This window comes from Herpailurus yagouaroundi, unplaced genomic scaffold, assembly GCF_014898765.1.
Source record: "Herpailurus yagouaroundi ecotype Mexico unplaced genomic scaffold, PumYag 159, whole genome shotgun sequence".
Lineage (NCBI taxonomy): Eukaryota > Metazoa > Chordata > Mammalia > Carnivora > Felidae > Herpailurus > Herpailurus yagouaroundi.
Window position 1 is genome coordinate 16,912,010 of NW_024412400.1, and position 11,973 is coordinate 16,923,982.

An 11,973-nucleotide genomic window follows, 5' to 3' on the forward strand; every position below is an offset into this window, starting at 1 on the left:
GGGGGGTTGGCGGCGGGGAGTACATTCTGGGCCTGCATATTTTCAGATTTCTGAGAGCTCAAAGTCCAAGGGCGCCTCAGCCAAGTTTCCATTCGGTTTAAAACTGCTCAAGCGCTTTGTTCTGTCACTTGCAGGACACAAACTGGGATTCCTTCACTCATTACATTTTGCACTGGATTCTTTTCCTGTCCTCATTAAATCCCCTGAGTCGACAGAGTTTACTAGAAGCAACTTTTATCTTTCCCTTTGGAAGAGCTGCATCAGATGACTGGCTCCTAAGTGGGTCCATTTTGAAAGGCCAGTGGAAATCCTTAGTGCTATTTTAAAACAGATTTAAACAACGTTGCTGAACCAAAACACTGTTTCATAAGCCTGACCAAGTAATGTCATAAAACACCCCAACCCCCAAAACAAGCAAAGAAAAATGGAGGACTTGTATTCTCCAGCATCAAAACAGAACATTTCTGTCCTAAAAGTATTTTGCAAATCAAACAGAAATTTTTAAAGGCCACATAGGTATTTTTATGTTGGTGAAATGAAGTCCTGAAACAGTCAAGTGTGAATTCGGGACACAAACATTCTTTCTCATGACGAAATAGGGTGTTGACTCTCCTTGGTCCCAGTACTAAAAAGATGCCTGTCTCCATTAATCTAGTTCATCGGATAATTGCTCAACTCTTTGTTTTCCAGCTTTAAAGGGAGACGGATGAGAGAAATAACCTGACGGTGAGAGTTCATATTTTTCGATGGCAGAGGGAGAAGAAACCGGTTTAAGTGCTCAATCCCACTCAAGGAAGAGCAAATTCAGACTGTACTCTATGCACGGATTTATTGAGCAATTTAGGTAGCCACCCTCCAGAGAAATGCTGTCACTGGGAGAAGGTACTTAAAGGGCCATGTTCATCGCCCCGGAACACAGGGACTGCGGGGAAATTTCGGGTTGCTATTTTCAACGGAGACATTTGTTTCCAAACAAAGGGCTCTCTGCCAGCTATTTTAGAAGCACTTGCATATTTATTCAGTCAACTCTGTGCTGGGGATTGTCTTTGGGCACTGAGGTTTTATCAATGTCTATTTAGAGCAGAATGAAACACAGCTCAAGATGGAAACATAGAATATTTCCAGCCTAGAATGTGAGATGCTTCCTTTTCTTACAGCGCTGGTATCTGGTTTCTCCCTCGCTCCCTCTCTGCAATTGCCACCTGTCTCACAATCTTTGGCATGTCCTCGTTTAATTCCTGCTGTTTTGTTTTTAGTGGCACATAAAATAATAGTGCGCTTTAACAAATTATAGATTTGTTGAAATATGGTGTGTGTGTACAGCTTTGAGAGACAGCAGATCTTCCCTGTTAGGACACAGTGACAAGCTCCATCTGGCTACGTCCACCACGGAACTAGACAAGGGTGAGGCTTCCTTTTATGCAAGGGATAATATGCTAGAATTTGTATGGTGCAAGTTAAGGAAGGACACAAAAGGGAAAATGTAAAAATGGGCTCATTATGTCAGCGGGGCTGAATTCAAATCTGTAATTCTTAGAAAGATCAGATGAAAGTTCCTGAGTCAGGATCTCTACTCTTCAATTTCTCTTTACCTCCAGTTCATTCCAGAAGTATCTACTAAGTACAAGGCACTGGGGTCTTGGTTGCAGACTCAGATAGGAAAGACACTCTGTGCCTGCCCTCAAGATGCTTATAGCCAGTGCAGAGAACACTTGTGTATGTTCTCTCTCTCAGTCTCTCTCTCTCTCTCTCTCTCTCTCTCTCTCTCTCTCTCACACACACACACACACACACACACACACACACCCCTACCTACTTCCTGGACTCAAAAACAAGTCTGACTTTTGAAGTCACCCAACAGAGGGGTCACTAACATGTCACACTGTAGAGAGGTAAGACTGACCCACACCTGCTTCCTGTTGTTAGAGAAACATGCACGCGTATTTGGGAGTACGGTGGCTTGAAAGATGAGCAACAGCGAAAGCCGGGGACGGCCACCACAGGCAGAGAGGGCAGCAGGCACACCCTGAGGCTCCATCACACGAAAGGCATGCCGAGGAGTCAGTGGTGACTACTGTGGGGCGGGGGGAGTTTGGAGCAGCATAACAGGAGGTCAGTGTCCTGGGCAGGCTGGGGCAGGCTGAGCCAGCTGTGCAGGGCCCTGCCCACAGATACACTTGGAATGGATTCTGTAAGTGATGAAAGGCCACGAATCCCAGGGTCACCTCTGGCTGAAGTGACACTTTGGTTTGTGGGTGTCAGGCCTGAGCCCCAAGGACAAACGTCAACTTTAGGAGTACCTTTTGTCTTGAGTAAACGGACCACTGGGCCAGGAGGAACGTTAGCTGTTCTGCATAGTCACTAAGGACGGTACTGATGATCCAACCTTTGGAGGCCAGAATGGGTCGTTATCCTAGCAGGACGAAGAGGGACAAGAGCTAACACTTGGCTAAGAAATGCCTTTAGTTCCTACTATATATTACTTCATTTACTCCTTACAATACCTACGTGAGGTAGGTACTATTATCGTCTCGGTGCTACAGACAAGGAACCGGAGGCACAGAGATGCTAAATAACCTGCCCAAGATCACAGAGCTACGTGAGTAGTGGGCTGGGATCAGAATCCAGGCTGTCCATCAAGTCTGTGTTTTAAGCCACAACAATACGTTGCTGCTCTTCAGAAGGGGGAGTAAACAGTGCAGTCTGAGGTCTCCCCTGTTCCTCGTATTTCCCCCTCCAAAGTTCACCTGACCCTTGAAATCCCTCCAGGACAGATCCACCCGCTCACTGGGCCTTTGTTGTATCAGGACAGGACTAAACCCTGAGGATCCAAGAAAAGCAAGACCCAGCGGCCCATCCTTGAGTTGTGCATAGCTCAGGATGGGGGAAGGGCAGAGGGGACCTCAGCAAGACAAAGGCAGGTCAATGGTCTACTCACCAACAACCGTAGCAATACAGGGGGCTCTGGAAGGGGCTGAGGCTCCCCCAGGATCTGTTCTGTTCCTGTCAAGATGCAAGAACACCTGACCAACTGACAGATAAAACCAGAGTTTCTCTAACTTCTGCCCTTCCTGTCCTACCTTGATGATATCTCACATTAGAGGCCACTATACTCTTTCTAAATTGATTTTTTTTTTGCCTCAATAAAATTTAGAGAATTTTATATTACGACTATAAAGACGACAGCAGTATCATTTGACATAAATCGGAACACAGCCATGCTCATTCGTGAGGCTTTCGTGCGGCAATGGGAGAGTCAAAGAGTTGCAACAATCACTGAATCGTCTGCAGAGCTTAAGATATGTAGCGTCTGGTCGTTCAGAAAGCTTGCGTTCCTCTGAAATAAACAGCACTTCGTCCTAACTAGGTTAGGATGGCTGGTTGCCTGTCTTGTCTCCATCAAAAAGAGGGAGTAGCAAACGTTCAAGAGGTACTAATTAAGGGTGGACCGGCGTCAAACTGAGGTTTTCCCATTAGTAATAAATAGATGGGGTGACTACTGAAAAGGGAATGACTTTATCACTGTACGATTTGGTATTACCGCGTACTAAGTTTAGTACTCCCCGAAATTAGGTTTCGGACGCTGCCTGCGGCATTTACTCTAGGGAAAATACTGTACTGAACCAGTACATGCATTAAATTAAATCATACGTAAATGCCCGAAAATGTGATTTGGGAGCACAAGGGGGTGAAGGTACTGAAACGGTGTAGCGTTAAATGCGCACAAGAACTGCATTGTTAGAGAAGCAAAGCGTGGTTGAAAAGATCGTAGGAGCTGGGTTTAGGACCCACGGGTTGAAGCCGCCAGTGAGACTGCAGGCAGGTTTCTTCGTGTCTCTGAACGTCAGGACACTGAGGACCCGAGCATTAGTCCCTTCCTGCCTGCCACAGGAGATGACTCAAAGTCCTGGGAGACTTTGCCGTTGGTAAAGGGCTTTGCGACCATCAACTGTCATATTATCACCCATGTTCTCTGCAGTCCTCCTGCCATATGGCTAACAGCTAAAGCAGTGCTGAGGAACAGGCCAGCGGGTAAGATTTGGTTGCGTGAAGCGAGATGGACTCGGGAAGGGTGGGCCACAGGGTCCCAAATAAACGTCGGGGAGAGATGGCAGGTGCCACAGGGGCAAACAAAGGAGGAAGCAGGGAGTGAAAGAGGCTTTGCTTCTGTGGTGATCTGGGGCGAACCGGACACTGCCCGGGAGACCCCGATGGCCTCACCTTGAGCTGACGGACGCAAGGAGGGGCCCAGGCGCCCTTTCTAACACCCCAGTTCGGTTTTCCCCATGGAGTTGGGTTCCACGATACCAGGATCCCATCCCGTTCTCTGATTACACACGTCCCAGCATCTCCGGGCAAATGAGCCATCTGCCTCCCAGTTTACAGTAGCTGAGGAAGGCGGGTATTCATTTTAGAAACTATGCTTACTTACAAGCTTGATTTTTAATGCTGTGACATAATATTTGGGGCTGTATATCTACACTGTGGCGTCATGAACAATTCAAAACGACTAGAGCCTGTGCCCTTCACTTTTCTCCTGAAGGAGGAGCAGGGCTGTGTAGTTATTACAGTAAAAAGGAGTAAAAAGTTATTACAGTGGCAGCAGCAACCAGGGCCCAGAGCAGAGCCTGGGTGCCACCAGCAGAAGAACCCCGAGAGAACAGCTATCATTATTCAGGGTCTGCCGTGGGCCAAGCAGGGTGCTAAATGCACCACCCTCATAAGGTCCAATGCACGAAACAATCCAGCAAGGTTGCCCCACGTTGTCGTCAGCCAGCAGTCAGTCAGTTGCACGTAGGACGAAATTATACCTCTTGCCAAAGATGAGGCAGCTCGAGGGTGGGGTCAGATTGGAACCCAGCTCAGGCTACCTTCAAAGCCCTCTGTTCCTTTGCTCTGCTCTGTCCTATGGTGTCATGGAAAGTTCTCCTTTTTCTAAGGTGAGAATGTGCTGAGCGCCCCTTTACCAGGAGACAGGCTGCAGGGAGAAATGTGTTAGTAAAGCTGAAGGAATTTTAATACTTCCTTTGCAGTCGGAGTGTTAATGGGCTTGAAGTCCCACAGTGGCACTGACATCACTGGGCTGCCAGTGCCCAAACGGAATTTGTTTTTGTTTTTGTTTTTTAAACTCCCAAACAGATGCAGGAAAACCTTAACATTTGGCAAGTGGAAAGGGACAGCACATTTTTACTTTCCAGCTTCCGTGACATTTTTAGATACAAAAATATAAAGTTTCCAGCCTTTCATTTACTTTTGGGGAGCTCTTTGGGGATTTGTGTGTGGCGGGGTGAAAGGAAAGGTGGGAGTTAATGCCACCTCTCTGCTGAGAAGAACAAAAAGATCATGCCGAACCTTGGGAACGCAGTAACAGGCTAGGACGTAACATGGGAACAAATGAAGAAATAAACTAAAATTAGAAAGACGCTAAGTGCCCTGATGATGATTTTTATGTAATTTCCCAAGTACACAAGGCAACCTACAATACGAATTTCCTCGTTCTAAAGCCAGTAAAATCCAGCCGTAGAACCAATGAGCACATCGATATAATTTGTGCATCAACAAAAGTGATTTTAACTGAGGTTAAGTGCCTTTAATCCAAAAGGTTTGTTTTAACGTAAGTTTAACGGTAAAGGGGAAATGAAACACAGAACAACAAAAACCTCTCGTGGAAGTATCAAAGTGTCCGTGCAAAGCATATTCATTCTATCCCATCGACCCATGGGGACATCCATGTCCAAGTATAAATCAGAATTTAGAGACTTCATAAAAAGCTGTTTTTAAGCTCAATATGCCCCAAATGACAAGGTGTCAATGAGCACTTAGGGACTCCTAAATTCAGAGATTATTCAATCGCTTTATTCTACAAATATACTTAGGCAACTGTCAGAGGAAAAAAATGCTGTGAAATTAACACTAAACCACATTCTCAAACAAAATCAAAGGCATGTTTTGCCCACCACTCAAAAGCACGGCCCACATAAACGTACGTTCAAAGGCAATTTGAAGAGGTTCCTTTATAAATTAATGGCCAGTGATTTTCAGAAAGAAAAGAAACAGAATGGGGGTGACAGCCACAGTAACCTCCATGGTTTTTCTGTTACATACATGGGGCAAAGGCATCCCATCTCTAAGGCCAGAGACCCAGGGAAACGTGGGCAAACGTCAGAGGCATCCAAAGCCCACAACTTCCCCTTTATCATGGCACATGAGTCTTGCTTCTGATCTGCTTTTTATCTGTCATTTTCCTATTGGCCTCCTGACCCCAATGTCTAGCTAATCCTTGGATCCCCCTTTTTTGTCAGTGAGCAACCTGACAGCCAAGGACTGGCCAGGTGAGCCCCAAATCCCACCACTTACCCATGTTAGCCTCTGCACCCTTTTGGACTTTTGCCATGCACAGTTACACAAGATGCCCACCATTTTCCATAGCAAATCCACAAGAAGATCTAATGTCCTCCAGGGAGAGAACTGACAAGAGGAAGCTCATTGTAGAAACACTGTTGTCTAAACAGGATTAAAAGCATCGGTTCTCACATCATGCCCAGGCTGTCAGTCAACACTAAAGGCTCCCTTACTCAGGTAGAAAACACAAGCTGAAAGAAGCTGAATAACTTGTTCTGGGCCCGCAGCAGAGAAATGAGTGCCTTAGAGTTCAATAGAGGCATGCCCAGAACTGTTTTCTGCCTGGCAACTTTTCAGGAAGTGAAGCTAGGGAGATGTCAGATTTGGTTGTCTTTTAAAATAGCCACATTTAGGGGACACCTGGGTGGCTCAGTCAGTCGAACGTCTGATTTCAGCTCAGGTCATGATCTCACGGTTCATGGGTTCTGGCCGAGTCGGGCTCTGTGCTGACAGCTCAGAGAATGGGGCCTGCTTTGGATTCTGTGTCTCCACTCTCTTTTTGTCCCTTCCCTGCTTGTGCTCTCTCAAAAATAAATAAATAAACTTTAAAAAATTAAAAAAATTAAAATAGCCACATTTCGGGACACCTGGATGGCTCAGTTGGTGGAGCATGTGACTCATGATCTCAGAGTCATGAGTTCAAGCCCCACATTTGGCATAGAGCTTACTTACAATCTAAATAAATAAATACATAGATAGATAAGCAAACCACACTTAATCACTTCATTAATCTAACTTCATTGACCAAACGATCATGCTAACTTCCAGGGCTACTAAGTGAGGAAGACATGATGCTTGCCTTGCCTTTTAGGAGGTTATAATCAAGCTAGGGAGCCCATGCTGTGCGAAGAATCACACTATAATAGGTTGGCAGTTCACGGAGGCATGTTCAAAGCTCTATAGAAATATGGGGCAGAATGAATTGTGTAGAATGTGGGGTAGGGCTCAGGGAGTCTTCTCAGAAGAAAAGACATTTCTGCTGGCTCCTAAAACTCCAGTCCAGGGCACAGCCTCTACAGAAACATGGAGCCGTGAGGCTCGCGGGTCCGCATGGCCCAGGATGGCGGCCGCATGGCCGCGGGTGTCTATTGGTAGGAGAGGAACAACTGTCCCTGGGAGATGAGCTGAGCGTGAGCTCATGGAGCAGCCAGAGTGGCATATGGGACCACCGGGTGAGCCACCTAAAGCGGAAGTAGGCAAAGTATGGCCTTTGGGCCAAACCCAGTTCTCTACTGTTCCTGTAAATAAAGTTTTATTGGAACACAACCAATCTTTGTTTATGTACTTTCTGGGGCTCCTACAGAGATCGCATGGCCCACAAAGCCAAAAATATTTTCTATTTGACCCTTGCCAGAGAGTTTGCTGACCCCTGGCTTAAGGATTTCAGCTATGCATTTGGATGCCTGTAGCTGGCCAAATGCATATGGCCAGGCTTTCTCTACTCCTACAGTCTCTCAGTGGCATCGTCTTAAATCTTCCCCTTCCCCATCATGGACAATTAGTGGTTTATCTGTATCATAAGCTTGTCGGGACATCTCTTTCACGATCCCACATTTTATGTCTTCATTCATTCTTTTTTATTTCTTATTTTAGGGCCACATACTTTCCTTTGTGGACATCATTTCAAGCCTCCCACCCCACCGGCAGAAGCTCATCACTCAACTTTGAGACATTTTGCTTCCTTTGCCTCCTCCCCAAGTTCTTCATAAATTTTTGTACCACTTCCAGAATGCTGCTGAAAATCGATTTTTTTCACTTGCTGCTACCGCTTTCGAATCTCATGCTTTGACAAATAGCTATTTCTCTGCAGAAAGGCTCCCTTAGCTTTACAAAGCCCTCGGCAAATATAAGGTATACCCACCAGCACTTACAGAACAGAAGAGCGAAGAAATAATCCTGCTTTCCTGATCCCCCACACCCAAGGATTTCTTTTACTAGTAAATCCCCTTATACGTTTAAAACCAAATTTGGGCTATAAAAAATAAATTTGCACACGACTTTCTAGGGGGTACATCTCTAATATACAACAAGGAGTGTGATTATTGTTTAATTAACCACTTGGAATAGAGTCGAGTCAAAAAGAGAAGTCAGAGGTTTAAAAGCTGCTTTTTATGGCATGTAGTATATATTACTATCGGGATCCAAATCCCAGCACTGGCCCTTACTAAATGCGTTACTCTAAATTAATTAACCTCTCTGCACCTAAGTTTCCACATCTGCCTAAAAAAAAGGGGAAGAATGGGATTGTAACTCATCTTTCTCATACGGCTATTGTTCGGCTTGAACAGGACAAAGTATTAAAAATGGTTAAGAAGTCCCCGGCGAACAGAAAACACCTTGCCTATGTTAGCTATTACTATAATAGGATTTTCAGGTTTCTTTCTTTCCTTCAACAGCACAAAGAATAAGAACATACCGGGAACAGCACCGTGGGACGGGATAGGCCTTGGTGGGGACATTGTAAATTTTTGCCTCAGGTCTTTCCGATTAGCTACGTAGGGATTCTTTCCTCCCACGCTCCTGCCCCATGTGGTTTGGGTGGGGTAGACCTCGAGGCCCGGCTCCTGAGATTGGCACATGACTGAGACCTAGCCAATTACAGCAGTCTACCCCTCCATCACCCCCAAGGTGAGACAGTTATACAAGGGCACGTGATCCAAGTTAGGCCAATGAGAACCAGTTCCTCAGCACTCATGAAATGATGGGGACCCGCACCTCTCTGTCAGGTTGGTGGCCATCTTGAGTAGCCATATGTAAAATCTTCCAGAAAACCAAACCAACATGGTAAAAAACAAAAAAACAAAAAAACAAAAACCATCTATGGGAGACAACGAGGAGCCACGCCCCCAAAACGACCTCGAGCCCTTGCATGCAGTCATGTTACTCCGGACTGTCCAATTGCATGTGCCGATTTTTTAAGCTTATGCCAAGTTTGAGCTGAGTTTTCTGTCACTTGCACCCGAAGAGTTCTGACACATATTAATGAATTGTCATGACCTATGGCAAGAATTGAATGCAAATCTTATGCAGCTTGGTACCACAGGGAAAGCACGGCCAGAAGAGGAGAGGCTTGAACTGTAGTCTTCGTTCTGTCTTGAGCCAGTTGGGGATTGCTGGGAAAACCGTTTCACCTTTCTGGGTCCCAGTGTGCTTGTATGTCAAGTGAGAGAGGTGAGTGAAAGTCAATCTCTAAGATCCCTTTTCAGTTCTAACATTCTAGGAGTCTCTATTATTCTTGGGTTCATTTCGGTTGCGAATATCTTGGTATAACCGGTTACCGATTCTCATATTTTCCTGCTTCTTTCTGTTTCAGCTTAAAAAATATTCTATCAGACCCTAAGTCTCTCTATTCCAAGCGTTTATTCCTTCCCCTTCAATTTCCTTCGAAGGAAAATATATTTATTTTTGTATACTTGGGCATAATGATCCCATTTCCTTCTCATTTATATATTTTTAAATCTAATTAAGGTGATAAGTTCCTTGGGGGTTGAAACTAAAGTTTTCCTGTGGGTGTAAACATTATTTTTTTTTTAATTGGCAACCGAGCTGCCAGTTTTTACAGAGCAGCAGGATATGGGTTTTAAGTAATGTAAGCAGGAAATGGGTCTCCAGCCCACACAAAATAAATGCAAAAGTACTGATTTACCCTGAGTCCACATCTGGCTTACTCATTTATAATTTCAGCCTAGACTAAAATTCTCCCACAGAACTGCAGCGTGACTGACATCCATGTCTACAGAATGTGAGACCAAAAATGGAGTGTCAGGGGATCATTCTGTGAGTCTCACTTATACATATAAAAAAATCTGGCTATTTCAGGGAAACGTTGTGCTCTTCAGCGGTAGCGTCTGGGGCCCGAGCTAAGTTAGTATTAGCTCTATTATCTCCATAGTCATTGATTTTAAGTAATTCGATAGCTCTAAAGTTTGGAGGGAGCAAAGAGAACTGGCTGAAATGTGGTCAACTGACCCATCATCCACAGATAGAAGTTTCCAGGGGAAAAAGACCTTCCCAGGAGGTATGGGAGGACGTTACCCTATCTGATGACCCAGTCCATTCTTGCTCATCAGGACCCTAAAACATGACTAAGACGCCAACCTCAACTGCCTTAACGGCACCTCTTGGCAAATATAACAAAACTTGCTGGAGGCAGTTGGTTTAGCGATTCAGTCCAGCTCTTCAGGGCCCAGTTTCTGTCTGTCTTTCCACTCTTCTATCTACAGGGCCTTCTTTGTCCTCGAGTTGGAGGATAGCTACGAGGGGCACTTGTGGCTACCTGCTTCCTTGTCCACAGACGTCGGAAAGGAGGGCACTTCTGTCCTAATATTTTTTTTTTTTATTTAAAAAAAAATTTTTTTTTAACATTTATTTATTTTTGAGACAGAGGGACAGAGCATGAACGGGGGAGGGTCAGAGAGAGGGAGACACAGAATCCGAAACAGGCTCCAGGCTCTGAGCTGTCAGCACAGAGCCCGACGCGGGGCTCGAACTCACGGACCGCGAGATCGTGACCTGGCTGAAGTCGGACGCTTAACCGACTGCGCCACCCAGGCGCCCCGAGGTTTGTGTATTTTAGATACAAGTCCTCAATCAGGTGTGCAATTTGTAAGTAATTTCTTCTAGTACGTGACTTGTCTTTCCATTAATTCCATAGTATCTGTTGGAGAGCTGACATCTTTTTTATTTTGATAAAGTCTAAGTTATCTTTTTATTTCTTGTGGAGGCTGAGCATGAGTTTTGAATTCATTCTCGTTGGACTGGCCTACATCACAGCTTCCCACCATGAACCAGTGACATGGAATATGACGGGTGGCTGGGACACAGAATAGGATGCTTGGCTTGAGTCAACGGAATTGTTCCCCGTCCTGCTGTTTTTCCTCAAGCACGGAAACCCAAGAAACCGAAAAGCATGCTAAACCCTAGGCACATTTAAGAGAGGTGAACGGACAGAATGCCTACTGGGCAGCCAAGCAACATTCCCTAGAAGCAGTTCCAGGCAAAAAGCCAGTCGGCCAGCTGAGCAGCGCTGCTTGGCCCTGGGGGCTTTCCGTCCTCAGTCTCCCCGCCACCCAATGGCCACATTTCCCAGTTCCAAAGTCCGAGAGCCCTGGACCTAGAACATAAGCCTTCGAACCAGGTTGCAAGATCACGGCTGAGGTTCCTGGCTTTTTGTCCCAGTGCTTCACTCACACTTCGCCTTCACCAAATCCCCGAGTAACAAGATGAATAAAAGTAACAGCCATCACATTCAGTGCTTCACCTTCTACACAACCCTGTGCCGTCCTTAGGTCTGCCTGAGCCAGGCCATTTGCCCGTTGTCGCTTCCTTGTTCCCTTCACGTGAAAGCACCAAAGAGAGAAACGTAAGGATGAAAATGTTGGCAGTGTATATATACGCTGTCTGTATTAAGTGACGTACATTTCAAGTCCCCATTATCAGATGTTTTTGGACCACTCATTTTTAATTCATTAAAATGTTCTCTTTCGCATTAAAAAAAAAAAAAAAAAACTGCAGAATACTTTTGCGGGGGGGGGGGGGGGGGGTGGGTGGGACAAAAAAAAAAAAGCTAAA

At 45.4% G+C, this 11,973-nt stretch overlaps 1 protein-coding gene across 11 annotated transcripts in view; it reads right to left on the bottom strand.

Moving 5' to 3' along the window:
- Window positions 1-11,973, bottom strand: part of RARB (retinoic acid receptor beta) — a 771,689-nt gene that overhangs the window by 90,646 nt on the left and 669,070 nt on the right. The gene's annotated exons all lie outside the window — the stretch shown is intronic.